General features: G+C 35.6%; 1 protein-coding gene across 1 annotated transcript in view; it reads right to left on the bottom strand.

Annotated features, from left to right (window-relative positions):
- Positions 1-19,024, bottom strand: part of PRKCE (protein kinase C epsilon) — a 295,199-nt gene that overhangs the window by 79,662 nt on the left and 196,513 nt on the right. The window lies entirely within an intron of this gene.

Genomic DNA, 19,024 nt, shown 5'->3' with positions numbered 1-19,024 from the left:
TTTCTGTGCTATTGTGATCTTCAAGTAAAACTCTGACGTGGCTATCCCCAAAGCCAAGAAGTTACACAAGCAATTCCCCACGTATCAAAATGGAAATGTAACATACCCCTCAAAATGCCCAAATTATTCTTGACTGTAATCCAGAAACTTCAAAGACAAAACAAACAAGAACTGGAAGTCTGGATATCTACTGAAAAAAACAACATACCCATTCTATCAGGCTGTTCTTAAATGTCAACAACTTTTGTGTGCAGTATGTTACTGATGTGGAGTTCATATAATAGATTGTAGAAGAGTTATGAGCCAACATGACATAGTCAAATATTAGCAGCAGTTTAGTGGCAGCTTTATCATTCAGATGCTTTGAGTCTGGACAATTTGTAAGTTTATAAAACTTAAATATTCTTCACTTGGATGACACCTCTGGTCCAACATATATGCCAGATTTTCAGATAATTCTGATGGACAGAACACCAGTACAAACATCTGGTAAGGACTTTTCATTTTGTCACTATTTTGCCTGTATTCACAAATGTGTACAACTGTACAACTACCTTCTTTTCCATGAAATTGTTCAGCAGCTAAATGTCCTTCTGATATATAATGGAATTTTTTATAACACCTTAACACACAGTAAACCATTCACATGAAGCTAATCCTGCAGAAACTGCATTTATTATGCTCCCATCAAATGAGTTCTCTGATAATGGCCTGCATTTCTGCTGTCCCTTTAAAATATGTTTGCAATGTCAAGGTGAGAAAGCACTGAGCAGCCTGATAAAGCTGGCACTGCTTTGAATTTGGGACAGAGAGAGCATGTGTGCGCGTGCATGTGCGTGTGGGTAGATGGGTGGGTGGGCAGAGAGGAGGAAGAGCTAGCCCAGATGAGAGATTCCTTCTAAAACCAAATTATGCTAAATTATGCCATAACTCCAATACTTCTCATTTTACATTTTCAAAAAATTCATTACTAAAATATGACAAATTATTAAAAGATTGAGTCTTATGACTCACAAAATTTCAGCTTATAATACAAGACAGTTACAGTCAAATAAACAAGAGTACTTAGTAATGGGAGTTAGTGAACAATTCAAAAGTTCAGCAGGTATTAGAAAAATGCCCTTAAATGCCTTTAATCTACACAAAAACCCAAAGGATTTGTTAACTTAAAATAAAAATCTGTTACTCCTTTTTTTTTCTTGCCTTTAGCATTATAATTATGTTGACAGTTAATGACAGACCTCTAACTGCTTTCCTCAGCACCAGCAAGAATATGTACAATAATTTTTCTACCTGTTTGAAAAAAGAAATAGAAAGCAATCTTTAAAGAATTCCACAAAAGGAAATGCAGACACACTTCACAATGTTAAAAGGCAGAAATTATGATACTAGCTGGGTAACCCCTACAGACACACATTTTTGCAATATGCATAATTCCCAAATGGTTTTTATTTCTATGTGAAAACAATGAAATTATAACTTAATGATAATTTTCTAAATTACAGATATAAAATGATGCAAGTAGTTTTACTGCACACTAACCTATAATCTGTTAGAATTTGATTTTATAAGAAAAAACAGAAAGTTTGCAATAAATTTGATTAAACAAATTCAAAATCACTTAAATCCAGGATCTAGACTAAGAAGCATACATTTCTCAGAAATAAATAAACAAACTATTCTTTGGGATATAATGTTTCAAAATGCACTTCTTGTCATCACTACATCTAGAAGTTTCTTTTTGGAAAATCAGAGTCTAATTACTGCATGCATGACTTTTCCCCTACGCCACTGTTGGATTGCATGATGTTTTTCCTGCCACATAAGCATGTCTATAAGAAGCCCAAACAAGTTCAGAAAGAGTTATATAACATTTTTTGCATTTTTGGGGACTATAATTAAAGCGATAAGATTATGGCAGTGATCCTAGAACAGATTAAGCGCAGAATTCAATGATGAATGAAAGTTTGGGTCATTAAAAGTGCAGACCTAGGGTGTTCTTTTTCTTTCTTTTTTTAAGCCACACACAGTTAAACATCTAGGACATGAAATTTTGCTCTAAAATACCTTTAATAGAGGTCAGTACGGTGCATAAGTTAAAAAAGCAAAAAATGTATTTGGTAGTATCAAGCTTGACTTAAAACGTCTGCTGTATCTAGACTAAAAGTAGTTAAGTGAAAGGATAGACTCTGTAACATAAAATGTAAAAAAAATATACTGTTTCTTACAAGAAAAAACATTTGAAGAACACCTGGTAGAGATAACTTGGATGTACATCAGACCGAGTACATCTTTGAATCCAGGCAAATCAATATTTTTATAGACCTTGAAAGTTGTCTGAAGACCTTCCTCCTCTTCCTGGAAGGAAGGATACCAGCAGGTTACATTTACATGGACAATCCATCAGTCTTATAAGCCTTCAACATTATGCATTCATCTTCTCAATGCCAATGAAATTCAACGTATCTTTTGCAGTATAAAGTATTCTTATGTGGGATTTGAATCATTTCTCAGCACTGAGTCACACAGAAATGTGTTTTATTAGTAACTATTAGTGAATTTAAGTAAAACTGTGTTTAAAATGATTTTGGTAGATCTAATCTAGATCTGTAATGTGAAAGAGGTATAAATCACAAAGATACATAGGAAAAGTCAAATCAACTCAAGAAGGAAGCCAAGATTTTTTGGAGTGTGAGGACAAAATTAAAAAGGCAAACAGCTCCAAAAGTTTTAAAAGTGGAGCAGACACATTAAAGAAAAGGTTATAAAAATAACTAAACCTGTGCTCAAGTGAAGCTGCACAAACACTGAACAAGCAGGACAGAAATATGTTATAACAAAAGCCTATGTGCTTTGGGTGCATGGATATACACACACATTCCTGCAAATATTTTATGCACACACTCTGGCCAGAAAACCAGTGATAGAGTAACCTCTCTGTTTCCTGAAATACACTGTTCTGTATCCTCTCTTCTGATTTAGAACAGGAAGCAAAAACTCTTTCAGAAATACAGTCAAATCTGTGTGCAAATATCCAGTCAGCTGGGTTTCAAGTACACAACAAAACACCCCATGACACACAATCAAAATAGCAATAGAAAACCCACTTGTGCATGCCCTTCATCTCCTTTTCTCTGTGGCATTCCTATTTTATCCACTTCATCCCACAAACTCATGTAGCAGTGGGTAAGGCACAAAGTGAGTGCAGTCAGCAGGTTAAGACTTGTATCTATCTAGCTGATTCAGGCCTTGTTCAAACACAGAAAGTCAAGATTGCAGACTTCCAACTAACAGCCATGTGCCTGGCAGTGATGCTAAGCAGAGCAGCGGTCCAGGAGCAGGCTGATCCTGCCTAAATTGCTCTCAGTCCTGCAAGAAGATAGTGAAAGGCAGTCACAGAGGGTATTTGAGAAAAGTCAGATAGAATTGTCTAAAGAAAGGAGAATATGCAACGACATGCCAGTTCCTGCAAGATCAACTTGTCTGCAGAGTGCCAGCAGGAGTCTACATTATTATACAAATGCTCAGCTGTTCTCCAGATTAATTGCTGCACTTGATATATCGAAATCTACCGGCCAATTTTTTTTCTTGGTCTTTGAAATTAAACATTCAAATATTTTAAGTTCTATTTGGAACAACATCTAAACACTACCCTGCATAGTTAAGGTGCCATCTAATCCACACAATCAGCAAAAATCATTTTGCGGAGAACTGAAATAATTACTTCCAAGGACAGACATGAAAAAATATGGCATATCACTTTAAAATTATAATGAATTTAAATATAACAGCTGCTACTGATGTTTCATTGACTATGACACTGGAATTAACCAGGGAATTAACACACAGAACTAAAAACCAAAAAAAGCTACTGCATGTGCTGCTTATGCATTTGTAGTGCCAGAAGACGAATTTCTTGCAGATGACAGAATGACACATTTCACCTGCAAAACACACTTCTGCAATAGTCATGACAAAAACTCTGAAGGCTAATGCTTCTGATCCTTCTTAAGTCAGTGGGAATACAACTATTATCTTCAAATATGTATGACCTACATATCTTGTTTTCTATTCTTATGAGCAACTTGATAGTCATCAGTGCAAGATAATACAGAGTTTAGGATAACATCTAAGCTAATTACAGCCATAAAACACAAATGTGAAAAACCTGCAAATTTTATTTTAGGTTTTTGAGAAAAAAAAAATCATTGCTGTCTAAAGAGACAGGGTTAAATGCAATTTCATAGTGTAGTAACAGTTACTGATTAGGGAAGGAGCCTCCTTCCTAGTTGCTGCTTCTTTGGCACCAATGAGTGTCTGGAAGGTCAGAGCTGTTCATTCTTTTTTTTTTTTTTTTTTTTTTTGATTAAAAAACATTTTGACCTTTTTTACAACTTTAGTTTTTAGATGGATCAGCAAACTGATCCAACTAATCCATACAAAGACTTGCTAGAACAGACGCAATGGGAAGACTGGGTACATACAGCAAGAGGAAACAGAGGATGAGAGGCCTTTTTCAGCAGCAGTATTATGGCTTTATATCAGTTTACACTTATCATGAAACCACACTATTAACTGGTCAATGTTTGAATGGCCTGGAGAAAAACAAATCTGTTTTGTTTTTGTACAAACAGAACCAAACAATATTTATTTTACATTTTTTTCCTTCAATAGTTAATTTTATTTTATCAGCTTCATTGAATCTTATGTAGTCTCTAATAATAAAAACCCCTTCAAGTTGCTCAATAGCCTTAAAAAAAATTTTCGCTGACTTATACCTGACTGTCAAAGATGGACTGAGAAGATCTTCTGTGCTCTTTCCATAAACAGTCTCATTAGATGACAGACTGCAGCAGTAAAATATTATGCAAGACTGCTAAAATCTGTAAGGTGTCATCACATAATATCCTCTTTGATCATTATGAGCTTGATCAGAAACAAAGCAACTTTTATGGGTTCTGGATCAAATCAAAATTCTAGTTCTAACTTATGTAGCCTCACTTAATTGTTCCTTGCAAACAGTGAGAACATACGTACATGAACTTTATTTTTTAAGATGTGGCTTCCAAGAGAGTTTTCATTATCTTTTCTTTCATAGTTATCAAGTTTGACTACAAAAGAACACAAAAAGATCAAAAACACACAGAGCTAACTCCAGTTTTTGATAAGCAGTAAGTGAAAATGAAGAATGTTTATACACTTAGCAGCATGACTTGCAAGTCAAAAATCCCATCCTATATGTATAGCACCAGCAAGTTTCAATGGAGGTCCAACAGCCTTTTATATTAAGAAAACAAGCAGAAACAGCTAGTGGCTTGGTGAGATAACAAGTATCAGCTATGCAAATAGCAACGGTATTTATGAGCAGTGGAGTGATGGAAGCTTCAAAATAGTTTGGGAAGATGTGGAAAATTCCTTTCAGGATATGCAAAGTTAAGGTAAGCTGCCTTTCTTTAAATAATGCATGAATAAAGCATTCTCTTTGGATAATGCAAACAGGATTGTAACTAAAAATTTTAAAAGACTACCCCTAATCCATATTTTCTAAATTCCTGAAAGGACTCAATAGTTGTACCTGTGGTTACTGCCATATGCTATCTGCTCTCTGGTAGAAAGATGTATTTAAGCCTGAACTCTCAGAAAATGAAGAGGTATCTTCATCATCAATTATCTGATTTGACATAGTGTATCAGAGTAGTGTGACAATATGTTTTTTCCAATTTTTAATTATTTTAGGTTTTACCCTTCAAGCTGCTGAGTATTCTGGCCCTAGCCTAGTAAAGCTCTTCAGCATATTGAAGAACATAACATATGAACAGCTTTTTGTTCACAATGATCAGTATCTTGCAAGCAACAACTGATGAGTCATATATTTCGAAACTAATGTCAAAACTTCACATAATTCATTTTAACATAAATACAAAAAAAAGGCTCCATCTCCCTCTATATTTATTTTACTTTTGCTTAATAGCAGCTGTGCTGTTACATGAAACAAGGCAAGGAGAGGCCATAGTTTTTATCTTTCTTGGTTCATGAAGGATCAAAAACTGATCTCAAGAACTGAGATGACAAGAACTGAAATGACAGACAGCACGGCAAGCTGGTAAAGCAGAAAGATGCAATCAGTGTCTCTTAACTAACAAGAAATAGACAGAAATCTCATATTTTAGTGGAAAAAGAACATCCGCAGGGGTCTATATTTCTAACTCTGTAAGATTACAAAATGTAAGACTCTTAGTTTATATTTGCCCCATTGGTTTCATAACACATTTCTAGCACTATTTCAGGACTAAACCATGTCCCAGGAATGCAGCACCTCTTAAATCTGACCCAGTGCAATTTTTCGTATATTACTCATTAACAAATTTTCTCTGGAATTAGGAACAGAAGAGCAGTGGTAACAATTCGCATGAATTTAATCTTTCATGATTCAGTAAGTATACTAGCAATGATTTGAAGCTTCCCATTTGGTACTTTGTGGTCAAGCAAAGCTAACATTTCAAAGCAAACTTTCTTTGAACTGACACAGTTTCCCATGTCTTTAGTTCCAAAGAAGATAAAAGTTCTTTTTTAAATTTTCCCTAAAATTCATCTTGAGGCTTTGTGCAACTCCTTTGAAGTCTATAACCAAAGGTTTCTGTGGGACAGCAATTTACATAGTGGAAAAGTGAGCTTCAAGGAAAGACCACAAACTGCCACCTGTTAAATTAACAGACATATACACTTCCAGGAAAAAAGAAGGAAAAAGAAAAATAATTTTAAAAACAAGACTTTCACATTAACAGATAACTGTGTTTTTAACCTTCTAAACACTCTACTTAAATCCTCAAATAATTTTATTTGTAGTCTGTGTATCCTTCTGCAAGCACTAGTAACTTGTCATAAGCAGTATCATGCTTTTTTGTAAGCAAAACTTGTGAGCAGGACAAAAAGACTTTACAGAGTTCTTCACTGTATCATGATAAGATCTGGGAAGCTTTTTTCATAGTTTATATTTCTTTATTCAAATATAATACAGTAAATTCAGTTTGCCAAGACACAATGTTCTCTCTGCTGTCTGGGAAATAACTTAATAATGTAATTTAGCATTTGCTTCAAGAGTATTTTCAAAAAGAACGCATAAACTCATATGTTCTTTAGCCTCTTCAAGCAGTAACTTCCACATTTTCTCCAAGAATGTAAACAACTCTAAAAACAACATACTACTAATGGATAAAACATTAGTTTTCTCCGGACAAGGCCAGTAAATAAACCTTTCTGTCAATGCTATTTACAGACTGTTGTTAACTGTGCAATCAGATAATGGTTAACGAATTTTAATAAAATCTGTATTGTGTATCAAGTCTTGAACTTGCTTATATTTTGGTTTTAGGAAGCAGTCTTTGGCATCTTAAACCCAAATCATCAGTCTAAATCCACTTAAAAAGCAGAGTGAAACAATACTCATATATTGGGTTACACATGCAGCCGAGATTACTTGTTAGCCTAAAGGGATATCTGAACCACATCGAGTGTTTTATATAATAATACAACATTGAACTGCACTGTGGAAAGCAGTTAATCTCCTTGAGCATATCACCCAGCAACAATTCTTTCTTAACTTTTCCCACAGATTCATGGCAAATTTCCAAAAATTCGGAGGTTTGGTGAGCTTAAGACTCTTTTAAGTTTAGGTTCCTATCTAAAGCTCTGTCATTTCTGATGCAGAAATCTCAGTGGATACGATCTTCCTGTTTCTTATACTAGAAAAGCCCTGCAAGCTTCCTTTTCTACATTGCTGCAATACAGCAGTTGCCATGAAAGGACTTGCTCTTGAGCACTGCAAGCACAGACTGGATGTTTATATACACAATGCACAAAGTGAGCACGTGGCACGAGCCCGTGTTAATGAGAACACAGCAACATGACCACCAAGTTTCTCACATCTGAATGCAACCAGACAGGGTTTCCCGGAACTAAGCACATCATAGGACTGTACTAAAGAAAGACTGACCCTGAAGAAAGACTCTTCCTCCACTCCCAATTTTGATTTAATTTTTACATTTTGATTCTCTACAAAATACATGTGAGTTTTCTTGAACATTCAGATAACACCCAGTCTTCCAGGACTTCTCCTACTTCAGTAGCATGGGCCCATAAATGAACCCATAGATTACACTCATCAATATACCAAATAAACCTATTCTTATTTCTGAAAGAGTTGTCTATATCCTACCTTTTCTTCAATCAATTTTCCAATACAAGTACTAAATAGTGGCTGAAACAAGTTTAAAATATTCTCTACTTGATTTCAACGTCAGAAATTCAACAGAGGAACAGTGCAATCCAAATTGCTGCTGGCATCACTCTTTGGCATGCTTCTTACGAAGACTAATGAATAATGTATGATGCCCTTTCGGATCTGGCACGACCTCCAGCTGCAGTTCACCACTTACATTCCCGACAGAAAGCACAGAACACTGTAACACCTTTTTCTTTTTGTACCTCGGTGCTCAGTGATGGAAACCCTAATTTAAGATGTGCTTCATTAAATGCATTATGCAGCATTTACTCGTATTACAGTGTGTAAAGTTTTTGGAACCTAATGCATACATGACAATCCATTATGGAGTAGTACATTAAACCCGTTTTTCTCTATTTGAGAAACTATTTAGATGCTGTTTCTAGCCAATTAGACACATTATTTCACTATTGTTGGAGAAGGTGGAAAAATTGCACAGCTACAAGAGCTTCAGAAATACTGTTACAAAGTACATCATATAAAAATTTTTACTGTACTGGCTTGGTTGTTTGCAGGTGGAGTATTAAGAGGATTTCTCCACTATCAGGTGGAGAACACAACACAATGCCCCCCAAATATTTACATTTCTATACAGTTATCACTTTAACACTTCCCATGTACAATATTGTGCTCAAAGATACAACACCATCTCTGACTCACGAAATGCCCAAGTCATAGGTCTCAATACTGGGAGAGTACTCTGGAAAAATATGATGATCTGCTAACCCTACACCTATACATTCTTACTAAGCATCTGCTTTGGCACCGTTAGAGACAGTATACTGGGCCAAATGAGCCTTTGGCTGTTCTTATGTTAATAGGTCTTATTCAGTCTTTCATGTGATCACACCCTCATTTTGCCTGTCTTTTGCCTTCTGTACAAATTAGCTTTCCCAAACAGGATGAAATAAGTCTAAGAAGAGGTTAAAAATATGTATGTTTCAAAGGAAAAATTACAGATGCATACAGAATTAATGAAAACTGATAAATACATGCAAAACCCTTAGTCCACATATAACATTCTCAGCTCAATACATTTTCATAATCCTTCCTGAAAATACAGGTCTTTGTAAATATCCATTAACCTGCACAAGTATCACACACTGATTTTTTTGTTCCACATGATAAACATGAGCTACCTGAGCTAGGTTTTTTCAATACCTGTTGAAAGTGATTATTCATACAGCTCTCTTCATCATCTGGATTTCTGTAGTTCTATAAATGCAACAGTGACCTTTAAAAGCATTAATTATATCTACTTTATTTTCCATACTTTCCTGTTTCCAGAACATGATTAATTTTTTGGCAAAGCATATGCTTCTTGCAGCTGAAAACCCTGGCAATTCACAAATATAAATTAGTCAGACAACAGGAAAAACTGGCTAAAACTCTGCCATCATTTTAGCCATCCAAACCCTCCGAAGGAAGTAAAGCAGCACAAAAGAGAATAGCCCTTCTTTATCTTCAAGGCATGGTCTTCTCTACAATTCAGGACACAGTTTTAGGAGGCAGAACTTTTGTGATTATTTTAGCAATGTGCTTTTGAAAAAAAGAAAATAAAGAGCACCACAGGTTTTTCAAGAAACCATTTATCAATTAGAGGTTTAAAATTTAATTATCTTGTGTGATTCTGAAAAGATTCTTATAAAAATTTATTTATAGAAGCTTGTGAGATGAACTTCCTTCATCTTTCCATCTGTTGAATGGAAAATTAAGTACCTGTAAGCACAGTTTCTCTTGTGTACGTGGCAAGGTGTACATATTCTAAAAGGAAGAGTTATAACTGGGTTTATTTTAGATGTATTAAGGATATAATGGATTGGTCGCTCTAGGTCACAATTTAGAAATTAGCCTACAGAAATATGCAGACTTACTACTAGCTGATCGAATTCTGTATACAGTTAAAGAATTTAAGTTTGCAAGTTCATCTTCAGAGTGCCTTCTATGAACATTCAGCTCCCTATAATATATTACCTTTAAATGAAGGAAATACTGTTTCCAGCATAGTTTTTGCTACACTGGAATTTACTGAAATTATTTTCAATATGTGCTGTCACTGGATTACTGTTTTTTAATAGTTGTACCGTCCCTTCAAAACCTCATTAATCCTTAGAGGACCCAGTGGTCTAATTGCTACAAAGCTAACCTTGCACACAGAGAAAAGAGTCACTGTGCATGGGAAAAAGCCTTGCAGTTATTAAATACAGTGTATGATACAGGAAAAGATGGATTAGTACAAATGATGCAGGAAAAGTAAAATATTTATGCTACACTGTGTAGGAGGAGAAACACTGTGAGCAAATTAAGTGGAGGAGTTCCCTTTGGGAAATAAATTCAAACACTGTTTTATACTAGTTTTATAACATAACAGACATACTAATGGAATATATTCTGAGATCACAATAAAACAACATTCATCCTTCAGTAATAACCAGAATCTGTTATGACAAGGAACATGAAGTAGAACTAGCAACCCTCTCCCCATTTTCATTCCTATTCAAAAGGTAACTGTACACATTTGTAGATGTGGAAAGTGGAAAATGCAAAAAGCAAGTGATTCAGAGTATTTCACAGTCACTTGATGGGAGATGCAACAGTAGTGTCCAAAAATTCTAACTTTCACTGTCATGATCTCACAAGTTCTAAACAATCTTTGCATTCCTATGAACCACTCTCCTGATAAGCTCAGCCAGGATTTGGAAGGAGTCTTTGCAGAAGCACTGCATTACAAATCAGGTTTCCTCAGTCCTGAACACTTAAGTTTTAATAACTGAGTGTGTAGTTTACAAGGAGAAGAAAATTTAAAGCATTAATGATGAGATACAATTTACCCACCCATGTTTCACAGACCTACATTTGCTGTTTCTCACTATCAGTGGAAGATGCATATACTGTGTATACAAGATTTCAGCCCTACTCTAGAGGCAGTGGGGAATCACAGGCACACAAATGACACAATGCTTTTTCTTCCAGAGAGTCATTTCTCTTAACTGCTAAGTTGGAAATATGGATCAAATTCCTTATCATCATTTTGAGGGCCCACCTTGTATGAGACCACAAAGAAGTTCTTTACATCATTCTGTTTCACCACACACAAGCATGAGAACGTAGGCTAGGCACCATTACTCATACCCCACTATAATCTGTAATTAGGCAACAGCATACCCGGCTGCCAGAAAAAAAAAAAAAAAAAAAAAAAAAAAAAAAAAAAAAAAAAAAAAAAAAAAGAAAGAAAGAAAGAAAAAGAAAAAAGGAAAGAAAAAAGGAAAGAAAAGTGTGTGCTTGTTTGTGTGTTTCTGCTAGAAGTACTCACACGCTTCAAAACTGACACAAAATGGCATAAATTGGATTCCGGCAAATCTTCTCACATAGCCCTTAACAGCATAAAAATAAGCTACTGATGCAGTTTTGAGAAGCAGAGATAAAGTCTAATTTAAATAATATGTTACCCAAGTTTGGTCTGCCATACACAAGGTGTATGGTGCAGAAGAGACACTATGCCAAAACTAAAATTTTTCACTCTGGCCCATAACAATATTTTAAAATGTGAGATAAAACAAATTAAAATTACTTCTTTGAGCACACACTAAAAAAAAAAAAAAAAAAAAAAAAAGACTATTTTAACGAAGATGCAAAAACAAGTTTTCTTAAATTGTATTTCTTTCCCATGGTGAAATTCTCTAGCGTACAATTATTATTTACTGAGCTTACTGTTGTTACCGAAAAAGAAAGAGAAGTATTAAACGGCCCAAATGAATCCCAAAGAGAATCATTTCCTGCATTCAGAAAAGAAGCTGCAGAAGAATCAAATTTTATGTACCGCTTCCTTTTTCCTGAGCCTTCCTCTGGGGTGAGTTAGTTGTTTACTTGTCAGAGCAACACCTAACAAACATACCATAAAATGTTCTCCCGCAATCACTTGGGATCACAATCACAGGCCTTTTTTTCAACTAATTTGTAAACAACCAGCCAGCCTAAATAAGGAATCCCAACAGCTACCATGTGAGCATTATGTTTCCACTTATTTTGAAGACAGGCTTTGTCATAACAAATTCATTTTTATATCAAACCCAAGAGAGGCGAATTGCGACTAGCCCTATATGGCTATAAAATACAACAAGAAGCACCCAAGGTCCTGAGGACTTTGCTCTGCCTGAATGCCAGCACACAGGGACAGCGGGTTCGCGGAGGTCGTGTACTCTGGTCTCTACTGTCCAAACAGAGGAGATCCTGCACCGGGGCTGAGGATGCTGTCCAGCCCCAGGTATCACAGCACGTGGCTGTGGCAAGAGAGTGCCTCCTGAGAAGGCTTCCCGCAGTTCAGCTTCTCTCCCATTCCTATTTCACCACACACGCCAGATCCAGGCGGCAAACGGCTAATAGATCAGCGTGCTGTGGATGCAGGGCCAAGCAATAGGAGGCCGCTAACGACACAGCACTGCTTGAGTGCAGTCCCATCCCGGGCACAGGGCGGGGGGAGCGAGAAGCTGTATTTCCCCACTTTGGCCAGCTAGACCTGCTGCAAACTGATCAGGCACATTTCTTGCAAGCGTTGCTGCTACAAGACGGATTACCCATATTCTTCTCACTCCTCTCTCCCAAGACAAAGCTGAATTAAAAGTCACAATCTAGCCTTAACCTGAAGAATTTTATTTAAAGCAGCATTGTTCAGGTATCCTCCTGGATGAGGATAAGTTAAATTAAGAATAGCAGATGAAGAATCAACAAGCATGATGTTAAAACAGCCATACTACAAAATTTATATGGAGGTTTTCCAGAACCAGTAAATGACATGTCTACTCAAGTCCTACGCAAAGTCTGCTTTCCCCATTGCCCTATTTGGATGACAATATCCCTGACTCCTCTGATCTCTGCTAAAGCATGGTATACAAGACGGCAGACTTGCCAGGAAACTTGCTGGCAAAGCATCTGGTAGATATTCTGAAAATTCTTCCCCTTAGACATGCCTCAACTGGAGAAACAAATTTTTCTCATGAGGAAAAGTGTGCAATATGTAGTTCCAGCTAATCTGCCCAAGAGATACGAAAGCAGTACCTAAATGACCCACACCTTAGCTCCACCTGTTATTTGAAAAACCTCTTGTCTGCACATGATCACATCAGGAATAAAATCTACTACAAAATCATGGAGTTGAATTTGGGGTTTGGCTACTGCTGAGATGGTACAGTTAACGCTAAAACCCTAATGTGCGGGCACGAGGATCAGCGCAAACAAAATCAATGCAAACTCCACATCATCTATTGCTACCACCTCTAATGCACACTCTTCTATTTCACTACGGTAGTTACACTGAATCCTGGCCACAGATGCTGAATCAGGGCTATTCCTGGGGTGTTGAGGCCACAGTCGGTTACAGCAAAGCAATCTGCAGAGCTGCAGCTGCAGCACTCACTTTCATACAGGCAAACTAGGAACAAGCCCCAGCTTTGAGAGGGTGTGAAAGAGTCGTGTTCAGTTTGGGTGCAACATCACAAAATAAAAGTCCTTCTCGTCTGAAAGAGAAGCATTTAGACTCTTCTGATTGATGCCTTCGCTGTGCTGGAGCAGAAATTTCTCCTGTGGGCCCTTGATGAGTCGGACTGCACTGATAGCCTGACTTGAAGTTTAACACTAAAAGGACTAATGTGAACAATGAAGCCTCAGTGAGCTAACCAGGCTTTAATAATCCTTCAGGAACAGCTAGCAATAACTGAGCAGCATAATAGCAAGTTTCCCAAAACGGGGTCATCATGCTGGAAATAGGGGCTTATGTGTGTGCGACACAATGATTACAGTATTTAATCATCAGCTTCACTGTTCCAATTATTTTTGACCACAGTGTCTACTTTTAGACAATACACTGATAGTAATCAACGTGTAGCTGTCAATAGGATATCTAAATTTAACATACATAGTCCAAAAATTCTTGAGAAACCTCATTCTGCAAAATTTTAGTACATTTCCACGGCTTCGTAATGTACAATACACGAGCCCTGTATCATTCTTCCCAACTGCTAGTGCTTGATGAGATATTCTGAAGCATGAGTGAATATCAATTCATTTTAATTTCTTAAGTAAATTGCCTGTTGGAATCAGCTAGATATAAAAAAACTATTATTATACATGCAAATGCACAGAATTTATATAATATATTTAAATAAAGTATTAAAACAAAGTTTAAATATAATTCATAAATATAAATGTATATAAAAAGGTAGCACAATATAAACTGCATTAATAACATTGCAGTGTGCTTCCCTACCATTTCATTCCACATTGTATCACATTTAACACTTACTGGTATGAAATCTTAATCAATAGATTTGTGTTGAAACTGTATTAAAATATTTTAGCATGAGAAAATACAAGGACTAATTTAGCTTTTTGACTCACACATGTACAAATCCACTGCAGCAGGGATAATAATGAACAGAATTGGGCCCTAAAAAGTTCTAATTTGACACTAATCAGTAATAAAAGGTAATGCAAACTTGTGCTAACCTGATTACACCCATATAGCAATATCTGCATAATGACTTTAGCTGCTTAGCAACGAAAGCACAAGAATACCAGATAAAATGGATTATAAGCTCTGATTAGTCCCAGATGAATGTAACACTGGCCAGTGAGTTAGGTTAATTTGCACTGTATATCATAAATGGCACTACTCTGAGCTATTATTACATAGGACATTTACTTTTTCTTTCTTTCTTTCTTTTTTTTTTTTTAACAGGCACACATAAAAGAAATAAAACTTGCTTTTACATTATCAAAGAGAGTTTTGGTCACATACTAAGATGTTTCTTAAATCAAATAAAAGTCATGACTAAAAAAAGGTATAATGTCCTTCCTCTTGGCGCGCTACATTTTCTTAAACAAATAAAATACAGCACTTCATTAAAAAAAATGAACTCCAGTTTACACCTTTTACAATGGTCCACTTTTCCATATCGATCCTTATGCACAAGTGTAATATTGTACTACTGGACTTTCAAACCTTCCTGGGAAACATTTAAATGCAAACGATGAGCAGAAGGACTGATTACTCTTGTTTTTTACAAAGGGAGGCCTCAGGCAGAAAGAGGTCCAGTGATATGTCTAAATCATAAAGGCACATCATGACAGCTGGAAGCTGATACAAAATCTCCTAAACTAGACTTTCATAAACAACAACCTTCCAACAACACTCAAAGTGGGCTAGACACAGCACAAAGGCACAGAAAGGAATGGTACCCGAGCCACAGCACGCACGGTCTAGCTTAAAGCGGTCGTAAATCAGCCAGGTACAACGTAACCGCTAAGTGATCCACACGGTGGAAATGATGCCAATCCCTCCCTCCGTGTCCTTCAGTTCTGCCACCATCCTGTGGCAAACTTACAGTATGGGAACATGGGAAAAAAATTAATGGTTGTGCAGGTCAGCGCAGAAACTACGCACACAAATACATATACTGCTTTTAACGTACAGTCATCGTGGAGGGAAAAAAATCTCTTCTCCTGGGTGCGATAATTCTGTCTCTAGCAACCTGCCTGATTTTTTCTAACATTTACTCAAATAATTGCTTTCTGTAACAGAAATACAAATGCTAAGGGTCCTTTAGAAGTTATGGGTGTCTTCAACATGGAAACTACTCTATACTTGGTCATGTATGTGTACAAAGCAATTTTGTTGAAGGTAGTCATCCTTAAAGTACAGTAGAGCACTATTCTCAAAATCTAATGAATTCCTGGAAGTTGGATAAAAAAAAATAGTAGATGTTAAAGCAGCAGGTCTCTATTTTCCTAAATTCCTAATGAATTATCCTAATAAACCATTCACAGTCTTATATACTTTAAAAATTTTCTTCCTGAAGTATTTATTAGGATAACTCATTATAAGTTCTAAGGTGTATATACATATATATCATAGGGTTGAGGTCTATAAAATTGTAAGTACTACGAAGAAGGCTGATGCGGTGAGGGAAGAGGCTTAAAGTGAAGCCAGGTATACCTACCTTTTGTATCATCTGAACTTCCCATGAAAAAAAGGCTATGTTTCACAGTTCTGAAATTCTACATTTTCCCTGTTCAGTACATACCCATCTTACTGAGCTAATTGAACAGGAGGTGGAATGAACTTCTAAATTAGGAGTTTTAAAATTTTCTTTGTACTTCAGTTGAAGGCTCCATTTCTGAAAAGCACATGTCACACTCAGGAAAAATTTAAAACATGCACAGCTTTGAGATTAATCAAGTGAAAGTATGTGCTTTCACTTGAACAGAAATATTTTGCTGAACTGAGGCCACACTAAGACTATAGAGCTAATCCTGAATTCAGTGAAATTATTCTTATATTTAAAATAGTGATATGCATAAACTGTTTTTGATCCCAACATCTGTAATTTGCAGATTTTCATCTGTACAAGAAGCTGCATGAGACTGCTAAAAGTAAATTCAGAGATGTAGGGCTAAAACACATTAGCGTACGTAGGTATGCTCTTTTTAGTCATTATTTGGCATGATTTCTGCATTCCAAGATAATTTTAAATAGGATCTCTCATTTGTCCTGACGATGATGATGATATAATTTTAAAAAATGATACTAATGAAAAGTCTGCTTTATGAAAATAAAGTAGTAGTGAACCATACTTACTGCAGAAAGCATATTAGGCAACTTTTCTGCAGTGTCTTCATTTTATTACTCAAGGAAAACACTGTAATATATAAAGTCAAACTCAAACATTTCTATCTTCGTGCAAGAGGAGCAAAGCAGGTAATCTTATCACATAAAGAAAGTCAACCTGTGAGTGCTTTGGCAATGAATACAGAGTCAATCTTTCCATTAAGTCAGGGTGTATATGACAAATAAGTTCTACTTGAAATGTAAAATTTAATTGCAGCATGATCACTTCAGGGACTAGTTCTGCAAAATGCAGCCAGCCATGGTACTGCATACAATTGCAGCTTAAGTAACCAGACACTACTGTCAAACACATTTTAAAGTCTATTATACAATAACCTTTGTCTCAGTAAAGCTATTTTTACTATGGACCATGTTTGTTCAAGCAAGTTTTTCTACCTGTTTTTCCACTGAACCTGAGCAAATAATTCAATGACTAATTTACTTGGTAGATTTTCATTTGTTGACATTCACAAAAAATTTAGAGCTTGAACAGATTTGTTTTTAAATATTTTTTTAAGAGTTCTTTGTAAACTGTTCATGCTCAAATGCCATGCTCAAAAAATCCTCCAATTTTTCTACTATGTTCTTTTAATTTCATTGGCCATCAGACGGTATAGTTTTGCTTGCTTGATAAGGGTCTCTTGACTGTTTATAACTCTATTTTGGACTATTTATAACTCTAACTACTAAAATTAATTACCTATCAATTCATCTGAATTCAAGCAAAACCACAAACTACATTGCAAGAGTGAAGAAACTCCGTTTCTCTGGTCAAGAGATGGCTTCTCTGGGAAGAGGGAAGGTGGTGTGAGAGGAACTTCTGAATGTCTTATTCTGAAAAATAGCTTTGGAAAGTACGGAGGTTCAGACAAAAAGCACAATATAAAAGAGGGGAGAACAAATGAGAAATACAAAGGGAAAGAAAAGTCCAGGAAACCAGAGAAGTAGCAGAAGAACCTTCTGGCATAATTCACTTCATGTAAAAGTAATCTTTACTGATGTTCTGCTACATGATGCATGTCAGGCTGCTGATACATTTATTTACATGTCAGGGAGTGTGGCCTGCTTTAGTCCTGGAGATCCCTCTCTGTTCACAAAGTTTATCCCTCACCCCAAGTACTATTTTCCTATCACTTTCTTTGTTTTAAATAATATGCGCATTTACAATACTATCTTTTAAAATAATACTTTAAAACGTTTAAATTATATGTTCACATATATATTAAAATTAAAATAAAGTGTGAATGAATGAAATGTACTTCACAGATGTAAATTGGAGATGTAAGATTATTATATACCTTCATGGGCTATTTTTTGTGTCAACTTCAAAGTATATAAAAAGCTAATGCATTTGCTACTTTGAAAACTTTAAAATCACTTTAAATATTTATATTTGAATATTTGAACAGATTACAGTCTTAAATCTTATTAATCATTTTTCCTATGGCTTTCCCACTGTCATATTTTTCTTTTCTGACAACTCTGCTTAAAAATCTTTTAGTTGCAGCTTTTTTGTAATTCTATGTATTTAATTACTGCAATTGTTCATTTGTGCCAATCACATACTGTTTGACTGGTTAGCAATATACAGATATTTACATACATGTGTGTGTGAGTGCACATGCATACTATTAATAACACTTAATTTGATGCAATAGGCCAAATTCATTATTCATTTAATCTGCCAAACTTCTGCTTCAGTTAAATTGCCTTGAATGCTCAAATATCATCTCTATCTGAAAAAAATAAACCCAAGAGTTTGAATCTATACACTGATTGGTAAGTGAAGGAAATTAACTTATTTTCAATTATAGTATTTATATTGTGCATTTATACTATTTATTTATACACAAAATCTAAACTTACTCCCTACAGGCCAAAAATCAGTCCAACTGAACTGAATGACATATTTAGTTCAGTAGGCTAAAGCTGAAACCGTAGCACTTTGAAATAGTAAACATTTTATCAGGCACTTCAAAGATAAAGGACGTTTCAGTAAATTCAATAGTATAGAATTGATATGTCTAGCAAGACAGATGCAGATCGTGTATTTTTTTGTTCATAAAGCTTTATGGACAATC

The sequence above is a fragment of the Rhea pennata genome, chromosome 3 (genome assembly GCF_028389875.1).
Source record: "Rhea pennata isolate bPtePen1 chromosome 3, bPtePen1.pri, whole genome shotgun sequence".
Classification (NCBI taxonomy): Eukaryota; Metazoa; Chordata; class Aves; order Rheiformes; family Rheidae; genus Rhea; species Rhea pennata.
The sequence above is the reverse complement of the archived record's forward strand: the minus strand, read 5'-3'. Positions and strand labels throughout refer to the sequence as shown.